Here is an 11127-nt window from a genome sequence, read left to right on the forward strand (position 1 = left end):
GAACCCGCGGGCTCAGGCAATTCACTCACCTCAGCCTCCCAAGGTGTGGGATTACAGGCTGAGCCACTATTGCAATTTTAAAGTATTCTGAATTTGACTGTGTCCTCACATTTCGGTGAGTTTTTTTCTTTCAGATGTTTTTGTGTTACTATTTAGTGTGCTTTTCTTTTAGCTTGAAAAACACCTATTAGCATTTCTTACAAGACAAGCCTGGTGGTAATGAACTCCCACAGCTTTTGTCTGTCTGAAAAAGTCATTATCTTTGTTTCTGAAAGAAAGCTTTGTTATGTACAGTAATCTTGTTTTACACTTTTTTTTCCTTCAACACTTTGAATATATCATCTTACTTTCCTAACTTTGTAAGGTTTTTGTTGAGAAGTCTGCTTGTAGATTTATTGAAATTCTCTTCCATGTTATTCTCTTTTTTTATTTTACTGCTTTATGAATTTTTTTCTTTTATTTTTGAAACTTTGATTACATCTTGGAGTAGTCATGTTTTGATTGAATCAGTTTGGAGACCTTTGATTTTTCTGTACCATTAGAGTTACATCTTTCTCCAGATTTGAAAAGTTTTTGTTATTATTTCTTTAAATAGGTTTTCTACCCTTTTATATTTTTTCATCTTCTTAAGCAACTATGACTTAGAAATTTGTTCTTTTGATGCTATCCTATAAATCTTATAAGCTTTACTTATTGATTTTTTTCTCCTCTATATATTTCCAAACAACTTGTTCTGAGTTTACAGACCCTTTCTTCTCCTTGATCAATTCTGCTGCTGATATGTTCTATTGTGTTTTTCATTTTAGTCACTGTATTTTTAACTTTAGAATTTCTGTTTTTATTATTTCAACCTCTCTTTAACATTTCTCATTTGGGTCACTTAATATTTTCCTCATTTCTTTGAATTTTATTTTTTATTGCTTTAAACTTTGCTGAGCTTCAAATTCAGATTCAAAAATAGCAGAAAGAAATCCAAAAAAGAGCAAGATAAAACAGATATTTTGAATTCTCTGTCAGAAAGTTGTATATTTCTGTTTTCTTAGACTTAGTCACTAGCATTTCACTATTTATTTATTTTTAATTTTAGATTCAGGGGGTAAACATGCATCTAGCACTTCATTTTAAACTTAGATGGTGTCATGGTTTCCTGATTGTTCTTGATCCTTGTAGCTGTGCTTTGATGTCTACATATTTGAAGAAGTAGGTACTTATACCAGTCTGTGTAAACAGACTTTGTCAGGGAAAATCTTTCAATAGCCACTCCAGACATTCTAGGAAGGTTGTATGACAGGGTATCAAAGCCTGAGAACAGTGAGGCTAGGACAGAACTGGGACATACTTAAAGCACGGAGTTACTGTGGCCTGTATAGCACAGAGGCAGGACAGAGTACTGTCTACCATGCAAGCTTGAAACTTGAGGCTGCTTGGAACTTGTAAGGGTCTAGAGCTTAAATCTTAGAGTATTAATCTAGAATTTGGGGTCAAGGGAACTGCCCAGTGCTGGATTTTACTGTGGTAGGCCCAGGGTTAGGGTCTAAGGCAAAGTTTTGTGATAACTTTCCTCTTTTTTTTCCCATTCAGATAGTATCTCTCTCCATGCTGTGCTGCCTAGAGTTAGGGAAAGGATGGCAAAGGTAATGTAAAACTGTTATTTTTATTCTCTTCAATGTGTCTTTTCTTATTATTGTACTAAACAAGGTACTATAATCTCACACCTGGGTGTTGGCTTTATGAAGATATTTTTATCTATGCATAGTTGTTTAAATTCATGTTTCTGTGGAGGGACAATTGTTGGAAAATCTTATTCCACCATCTTGATTTACCAATCTACCATGAGTTCTTATATATATATATATATATATATATATATATATATATATATATATATATATACAGTTCTTTGTTTTGGAATCTTTATTGTATTCCAATGATATAGAGTAAAATGGATTGAAAAACTCTGCCATTCTTCTGAAACATTTTCTCAGACTGAATACAGCAGTAATTCGAATATCTCATTTGAACATTATTGTAATTTTCTTCTTCACACACACTCTTCATGTGGTTTTAATATCATTTAATAACACTACTACTACTCTAGTCACCTAGCCAAGAAACTATGTTGGTTTTTTTTTAGTTCTATTGCGCTCTTCCCTATATCTCATCAGCTATCAAATCTCACTTCTATTTCTAAAGCATCTTTCTAAATTTCTGTTATGCTATTTCCATGACCATGGTCACATTTCAAGCTCTCACCCTCTCTCACTGGTATTATTAAAATATACTTAATGTATTCAAAAACCTTGTAAATGACTCTGTAATAAACTTGAGTTTCACCATAGTTTAAATGTTTTCTTGCCTCACCAATGTATCCAAAATGAAGATTTGTTAAAGTCAATTATATAAGCAGTGAATATATTTACTTTTTAAATATTAAACCTTATGAATGATAAAAATGCTTTAAAAATAAAGTAAGATTTTAAAGACTGGAAGTGTGATTCCTCCTGCTTTGTTTCTTTTGCTAAGGATTGTTTTGTCTATTCGTGGTCTTTTATGTTTCCATATGAATTTCTGTATTGTTGTTTCCATGTCTGAGAAGAATGATGTTGGTAATTTAATGGGTATTGTGTTGAATTTGTAGATTCACTTTGCTAGGATGGACATCTTGACAATGGTGATTTTTCCAGTCCATGAGCATGTAACATTTTTCCATTTGATTGTGCCTTCTTTAACTTATTTGAGCAGTGTTATGTAATTTTCATTGTAAAGGTCTTTCAACTCTCTGGTTAGGAAAATGCTGAGATATTTCTTTTTTGTGTGTGGCTATTATAAATGGGGTTGTGCTTTTTATTTGGTTCTCTGCCTGTTTGTCTCAAAAAAAGACACACGAGCAACTAACAGATACATGAAAAAAATGTTCAGCCTCACTAATCACCAAAGAAATGCAAATTTAAACCACACTGAGATGCCACCTAACTCTAGTCAGGCAACCTATCATCTATAACTCAAAAAACAGCAGATGCTGGAGAGGATATGGGGAAAAAGGAAATGCTTCTATGCTGCTGTTGGTAGTGAAAACTAATACAACCTCTGTGGAAAACAGTGTGGCATTTCCTAAAAGATCTAAAAATTGACCTTCCATACTGCCCAACAATCCCTCTTCTGGGAATATACCTGGAGGAATTCAAATAATTTTATAAAAAAGATACCTGCATCTGCATGTTTATTTCAGCCTTATTCACAATTGCAAAACCAAGGAACCAACCATGCTGCCCCTTGAAAGTCAAATGGATTAAAAAATATGGTACATATACATGACAGAATACCACACAACCATAAAAAAGGATAAAATTATATACTTTGATGGATCTCAGATGGATTTAGAGTCTAAAATACTCAGTGATCTATCATAGAAACAAAAAACTGAGTACCACATATTCTTACTCATAATCAGACGCTGAACATTTATCATAATATTATTAACATAGTACTATAAGAAAGGAATTTGCAGTAGCAGAATGTTGCCAGAGGATGGAGGGGGGCCACATAACATCAATAAGGGCACCTGATCTCAAACCAGGTCAAGCCAAACTTTACCTGTATAATGACCACTTATCTACCTAATCCTGGATTGTACTCCATATCCTTAAAGTAAATTATTGTAAATTTTTAAAAGTTTAAAAAATAAAATAAAGCAAGACTAATTTTTCTATAAAATTGGCAAACATCAAAAATTTCCCAGTGTCTGGGAGCAATATAATGAATTAGATTTATGTTCATGAATTTATAGTTTCATACAATTTCTCCAGAATACAGTTTGTCAATGTCTATCTGTAATTCCACTTGCAATTTATTCTAAAGTATAAATTTAGTATGTTCTTCAAGTAACATATACATTAACATTTTTTTTGCAAATAAAATGTACAGCCATAATAATATGGTGATACATTATGATATATTCATATGATGAATGTGGACATTAAAATTGGGTTATTAAACCACTTGTATACCTAATCCTGAATTGTACTCCACATCTTCAAAATAAAATTTTAAAAATCCTAAAAATTTGGGTTATGAAATAATATAGAAATAACTTTAAATTGGAAAAAAATAAAAGCAAACTGTATTATAATGTAATGTCAGTTTTGCTTTTTGCTTTGAGGTAATGTTGTCTAGTGCTTACATAAGGCTATCATTAGTGTCTTTTCCCACCAGCCATACCAGAAAATTTCATAATTTATGAAATATTGAATAGAATACTCAGAACATATTTCCTCAATAGTAGGGGATAGTTTTAAACTGAATGGGTTTTTTTTTTAACAAATCTTGAAAGACCAAAAAGACTAAAATATTTCCAAGTAAATTGACTGCATCCTAGATCACAACTCAAGAATATAAGACTAAAAACTTATTCAGCACTCAATAAGATACAATTCATAATGTCTGCTGTCCTATAAAAAATTACCTGGAATGTGAATTTGAGAATCCCGCATTACTTTCTGCTGGAACCCAGAAATCCAGTAGCTTAGAACTGTGACTAGGCTACCAATAAACTCATCACAAAAGTTTAACCTGAACTTGATCCCAGAGTCTTCAAAAATGTCCAATGAAGAAAATTTCTGGGAGGATTCAGAGGACTGTCATAACTTTTCTGAAAGCTTAGTAAAGAACCATAGCAACTTATCCCTTTACCCTGGTACCAAATTCCCTTTCTGTCTACCAGAAGATACACCTCAGTAACTGGATAGAAGAAAAACGATCTTCAACAGCAACCATCATAACTGGCTTGCCTTACAGGAGGAGAGGAGTACGGGCACTGTTATCTCTGCTGAAAGAAAGGATGATAAAACTAAGATACTTGCTACTCAACAGATTTTTCTTGGCTGAAAAGGGATCTAACAGACACCGGACTTAAGGAAGTTGAGAATGACCCATGAAGTTAACTATTCAAATGTGACTGCTGTTTCTGCATGTCTCATGGCTGGGATCCTTCTTAGAATATTAGAAAAGGGAATTATGACTCCAAGCTGATTTAGTCATAAACCTTATTCTTGTACTTTTCTTGCCTGCTGGTAATTTTATGTAATGAATTGAGAAAGCTAGGATAGACTGTACCAATAATTTTGATTATAAGTTCTGTGACATATTTTTCTAGTATTTTTTCCTCCTACCTTGATATTAGTAATTTATAAAGAATCTGTATAGTTTGAATGTATTTGAGTAACTTCAATATACTTTAGCTTTAATATTTTATTTGACCCAAAGAAGCACATAAGGTCCTATATATATCCATTTGTTGCAGAAGCCTGAAGTCATGGGATTAAATATATTAAGATTTTGAAGCAAAGTAACTTCTGGGGAATGATAATAATTAATTAGATTTTCTAATTTTTTAAAAATTTTAATTATAATAAAATGAAATTTTAATATACTGTTCTTTCAATTTTTAGTAACAGATAAATGTGTGTATAGAGAAACAATAATATTGATGTGTTTGAGTCTTTTTTTAAAAAAAATTACCAGAAATGCAAAGAAAAAAAATGTGATACTTAATGCGGAGTTAAATTGGTTCATTGAAACTGACCTAGAACTGAAACGTATGTTAGAATTAGCAAACAACAACAACTATATGTGTATGTATGTATGTGTGTGTGTGTATATATATATATGTATATATATATATATACACACACACACATTGTATTCTTTATGTTGAGAAATCGAGAAATTTGTTTCAGATCTTTTTACATTTTCCATGTCTCTTAGCTTTTTGAGCACACAGAGTATATGTATTCGTTATGTTGAGAAATTTGATTCGGGTCTTTTTACATTTTCCATGTCTCTTAGCTTTTTGTGCACACTTGTGGAAAATGTAAAAAAACCCAAATCAAATTTCTCAACATAAAGAATACAATGAGATGAAAATTATAATGTTTATATGAAAAAAAAATATCCTAGAGTGGATAAAAGGAAGAATACACATTGTCAAATATATTACTGAAATTTAAGACATAGCTATATAAACTACTAAAATTGAAACAGGGAAAATTATTTAAAAATGGACAGAGATCAGTAAATGGTGAGATAACTTTAAGAGGGCTAATATATTTTTAATTGGAGTTCTTTCAACAGAGGAAAGAGAGGCAGAGATAGAAAAAATTTGAATTAATAATATGTGAAAATATTCCTAATTTAATAAACTATAAAACTACAGATACAAGAAACTCAAAGAAACAGGAAGCATAGAAGACATGAATGAAAGTTAATCAAGACAAGACATGTAATAATAAAATTGTTCAAAACCAGAAATCAAGACAAAATATTAAAAGCAGCCAGAGAAAAGAGTTTATATGAGTATACATTGACATTATCTGGTCACTCACATACTCAATCCCAGTATCAGAGAAAGTCTCAGTATAAATGCATTCTTAGGTGTGTGTGCACTTGGAGACTACTCTAAACTGTGCTAGCTTTATAGGACAGTAAATATGATGTTGGTCGAGAGAACAGCTAAACCCCAAAATTCTGTATCACTGTATTATTCAGTCCCAGGGCTTAACCACTTAACCATGTACAACTTACTTTTTTTTTTTGACTTACACTGAGTTTTCTTTCAAAACCATATAAATGCACTCCCACTATTGGGATGATATGAATTACAATGCAATGTGTAATTAATTATTTTGTTAATTTCCATGGCTGCCAGCTACAAATTGTGAAGATACTGAAATTTAAAATACATCAAGATAGTGCCTTTTATAGACAAAAAAACTAGCAAAAATCTCCCCAAAAATTTCCTTTAGAAATAAGCATACAGATAAAAGTATAAAATGTTTATTTACTGTAGATTTTCTAGCATTTCTTAGTTAAATTTGAGCTAAATTATAGTTGAATTATAGTTAGATTATGCAAAAGTATATAAATATATGATATATACAATATAAAACATATATAAATACATAAAATAAAATATATAAAACCATATAGTCAAATTATATAAAATTATAACTTTTAGTTAAAATATAGTGAAACATCAAACAATCAGTAAAGTGGAGATACTTTCTTGATATTCATTTCATTTTTATCTCATGATCCCCCAAATAGCCTATACTCTAGGATGAAATTTCAGAGAAAATTTTCATTCTGGCTTATTTTTTGATTACCACTCCTTGATCATATATCTCTGTTGTTTTTCACTGGACCAGGATTTTAAAAGTCATGCCTAAATAGACTAAATAAACTAGTGAAAGAAAAAAAAACTAGTGAATTAAAAAATACTGTTTACATTCCTTCAAATTAATAAGAAAAATAACATAACCAAACAAAAATATAAAAGATCAGTTCATAGAAAAGAGTAGCTGTCTTAAAAACAAACATAAAAATATTGTCATACTTATTTTAGAAGTGCAATAAAACCACAAGGCAGCAACTCAAGAATTATCCACCATGACCAGGTGGGCTTTATTACTGGGAGGCAGGACTAGTTCAACATTCGCAAGACCATAAATGTAATTTAGCACATTAATAGATGTAAAACCAAGGATCACATGATTATGTCATTAGATGCAGAAAAGACATTTCAACAAAATCTAACATCCCTTCCCAATAAAAACCTTTGAGCACCTAAGAATAGAAGGAACATTCCTCAAAACAGTAAGAGTCATTTATGATAAACATACAGCCAACATTGTGCTCAATTGGTAGAAGTTGGAAGCATTCCCAAAAATGGGAACAACACAAGGATGACCACTTTACCCTTTCTGTTCAACATAGTGTTGGAAGTCCTAGCCAGAGTAATTAGGCAACAGAAGGAAATCAGGAGTATTCAAATAGGAAAACAGGAAGTGAAAGTATCCCTCTTTGTAGACAATATGATTCTATATCATGAAAACACTAGGGAGTCTGTCAAAAGCCTCCTCACACTGATAATTGACTTTGGTAAAGTCTGGGGTATAAAACCAATGTACAAAAGACAATGACATTTTTATATACCAGAAACAAGCAGACAAAGAACCCGATAAAAAGCATAATACCATTCACAGTAGCCACACACAAAAAAGAAATGCCTAGGAATTCCCCTAACCAGAGCAGTGAATGATCTTTACAACGAGAACTACAAAATGCTGCTCAAAGTAATCAAGGATGACACAAACAAATGGAAAAACATTCTCTGGTCATGGATCAGAAGAATTAATATTGTCAAGATGTCCATTCTACACAAGGCAATCTAAAGATGCAATGCAACACCCATCAAATTACCAATATCATTTTTCTCAGTCCTGAAAATGACAATACAAAAATTCATATGAAGACAAAAAAGAATGAATACCCAAAATAATCCTTAGCAAAAGTAACAAAGTGGGAAATATCACACTTTTAGACTTTATACCTTACTACAAGTTTACAGTAACCAAAACAGCCTGATATTGGTACAAGAATAGGCACAGAGACCAATGGAACAGGACAGAGAATCCAGAAGCAAAAACACGATCTCTCAACCAACTCATATGTGACAAAACCACCAATAACAGCCACTGGTGAAAGGAGACCATATTTTAGCAAATGGTGCTGGGAAAACTGACTGATCACATGCAGAAGAATGAAACTGCATCCCTACCTATCACCATATACAAAAATCAACTCTAAATGGATCAAAGACTTAAATGCAAACCCCCAAACTATAAGAATCCTAGAAGAAAACCTAGGAAGCACTCTATGCACATCAGAGTAGGCAAAAAATTCTTGACCAAATCCCCAAAAGTGAATGCCATAAAAGTTAAGATAAATAAGTGGGGCCTCATCAAACTGAAAAGGTTTTGCACAGCAAAAGAAACCATTAAGAGAGTAAAGAGACAACCCACAGAATGGGGAAAAAAATTCCTAATTATGTATCCAACAAAGTCCTACATCCAGTAACTATAAGGAACTCAATCAAGCTGAAAGAAAAAGACAAAACAAAGCAAAACAAAAACAACCCTTTTGAAAAGTGGGCAAAGAGCATGAAAAACACTTTACAAAAGAAGATATGCAAGCAGTCAATAGATACATGAAAAAAAAATGCTCAGCCTCACATATCACCAGAGAAATGCAAATCAAAATTACAATGAAATACCACCTAACTCCAGTAATGATGGTTACCATTAATAAGCCAAAAAACAACAGATGCTGGTGCAGGTGTGGAGAAAAGGAAATGCTTCTACACTGTTGGTGGGAGTGCAGGCTAGTTCAACCTCTATGGAAAGCCGTGTGGCGTTTCTTAAAAAAACCAAAATGTGACCTTCCATATGCTCCAGTAATACCTCTCCTGGGAATATACCTGTAGAAACACATATCTTTATGCAAAAGAAGACACTTGCACATGCACGTTTATAGTCGCACTGTTCATAATAGGGAAAACATGGAATCAACCCTGCTGCCCATTGAAAGTGGACTGGATAAAAATAATGTGGTACATACATACAATGGAGTATTATGCAGCCATAAAGAAGAAGAAAATCATGGAGTTCACAGAAAATTGGGTGGAGTTGGAGACCATCATACTTAGTGATCTATCACAGAAACAAAGAACTAAATACCCCATGTTCTCATTTATAATTGGAACCAGAACACTGACCACATTAGCACAAGGGAGAGATAGGCAGTTGCTGGGCACTACCAGAAGAGGGAGTGAGTGAGGCGGGGCATGTAACAACACAAAAGGTACCAGGTTCCCAAACCAGGGGAAGTGAGGGACAGTTGGAGGCCCAAAATTTACCTGCATGCATTCTACTTGTGTAGCTAATCCTTATTTATACCCCATGTTTCTATAGAAAAATTTAAAAAATTGACTACTCTGGGTCCCTTGCATTTTCACATTAATCTTAGGGTTGGCTTCTAAATTTCTGGAAAAACGGCAACTGAGATTTTGATATAGATTACCATAAATATTTACATCACTGCTTAATAATGTTTATTTCTTCTTTTATCACTTTGAAGATTTTTAATAGACTAAATTAAATTTCCTTTTTTGAAAACTGTTGTGGTTTCTACATTTCTTTGGGTGTAAGGGCATTGGGATTTTAAATATTAGGCTCAATTTTACTAATACAGAGTATGCCCCCCAAAAAGGATACATATTTTAAGAAAGGAAAAAATAAACTGTGTTAAAATTGCAATACTCAATATATACTGATAACAAAAGATGAATACGAGTCATGTTTGACTTCTGCAGTTACGAGAGAAGTGGTTACGACCAGCATCCAGACACTTCTGCTTATGGGAAACTACTTCAGGACTTGCTGCTGTGCAAGGTCTCCCAGATGTTCCCTTGTGTACTTCACATACAGTACCATGCATCTCAAACTATCACAAATGTGTGCAATTGTTAGGTATGTTGGAGGTTTTGTTGCATACTCAGATCTCCATTGTCATACCTACACAACGTTCTCAAATTTCAAATACCACTCAAAATGGTCTTGCACTCCTTGAACAACAAACATGCTTCTGTCATTTTTCTGCCTGCCATATGGTGACACTAGCACTCATTTGATTAATGCCAACTTTTTAGGGAACATCATATTACACTTTGCTACTGTAATTCAATTCAACTTCAAAAGGTAATGCATAGATAACATCTCTTAAAACGTTTGTATATATTTGGCACCCGTGGTAGTTTGAGGTTTTTAGTGAATAAGTTCAATATTAGTAATACAAATCTATTTGTCAGTGTGTGTGCTAGTATTTTTCTTTGTGAGTCTGACCCTCCATCTTTGACAACTTGATAGTTATACTCTCCATTTAGGCTGCTTTTTTAAAACTAGGTTTTGTGTTCACAGCTAAAAGTTCTTTCCTATGGGTATATCAGGAAGCTTGACCCAGATAGATTTCTTGGCTGTTTCTGCTTACATCCATTACTCTAGGCAAGTGTGTATTATTGGCTGAGGCTCCAGGTGGCAGGGAAAAATTTTCTTAATCTTAGTTCATGGGTAGGGGACCCCTGCTCAGATTTTCAATGAGTTTGTGGGCAAGATCCAACTCTTAATTTTTTTTTTAATTTTAAAGATTTGGGGTACAATTCAGGGTTAGGTATGCAAACCTTGATTATGTAGGTACTCTTGTTGATGAGGTGTGCCCCTCCCTCCCCTAGCAGTC

This window comes from Carlito syrichta, unplaced genomic scaffold (genome assembly GCF_000164805.1).
Source record: "Carlito syrichta isolate Samal-C Ts95f unplaced genomic scaffold, Tarsius_syrichta-2.0.1 Scaffold314816, whole genome shotgun sequence".
NCBI lineage: Eukaryota > Metazoa > Chordata > Mammalia > Primates > Tarsiidae > Carlito > Carlito syrichta.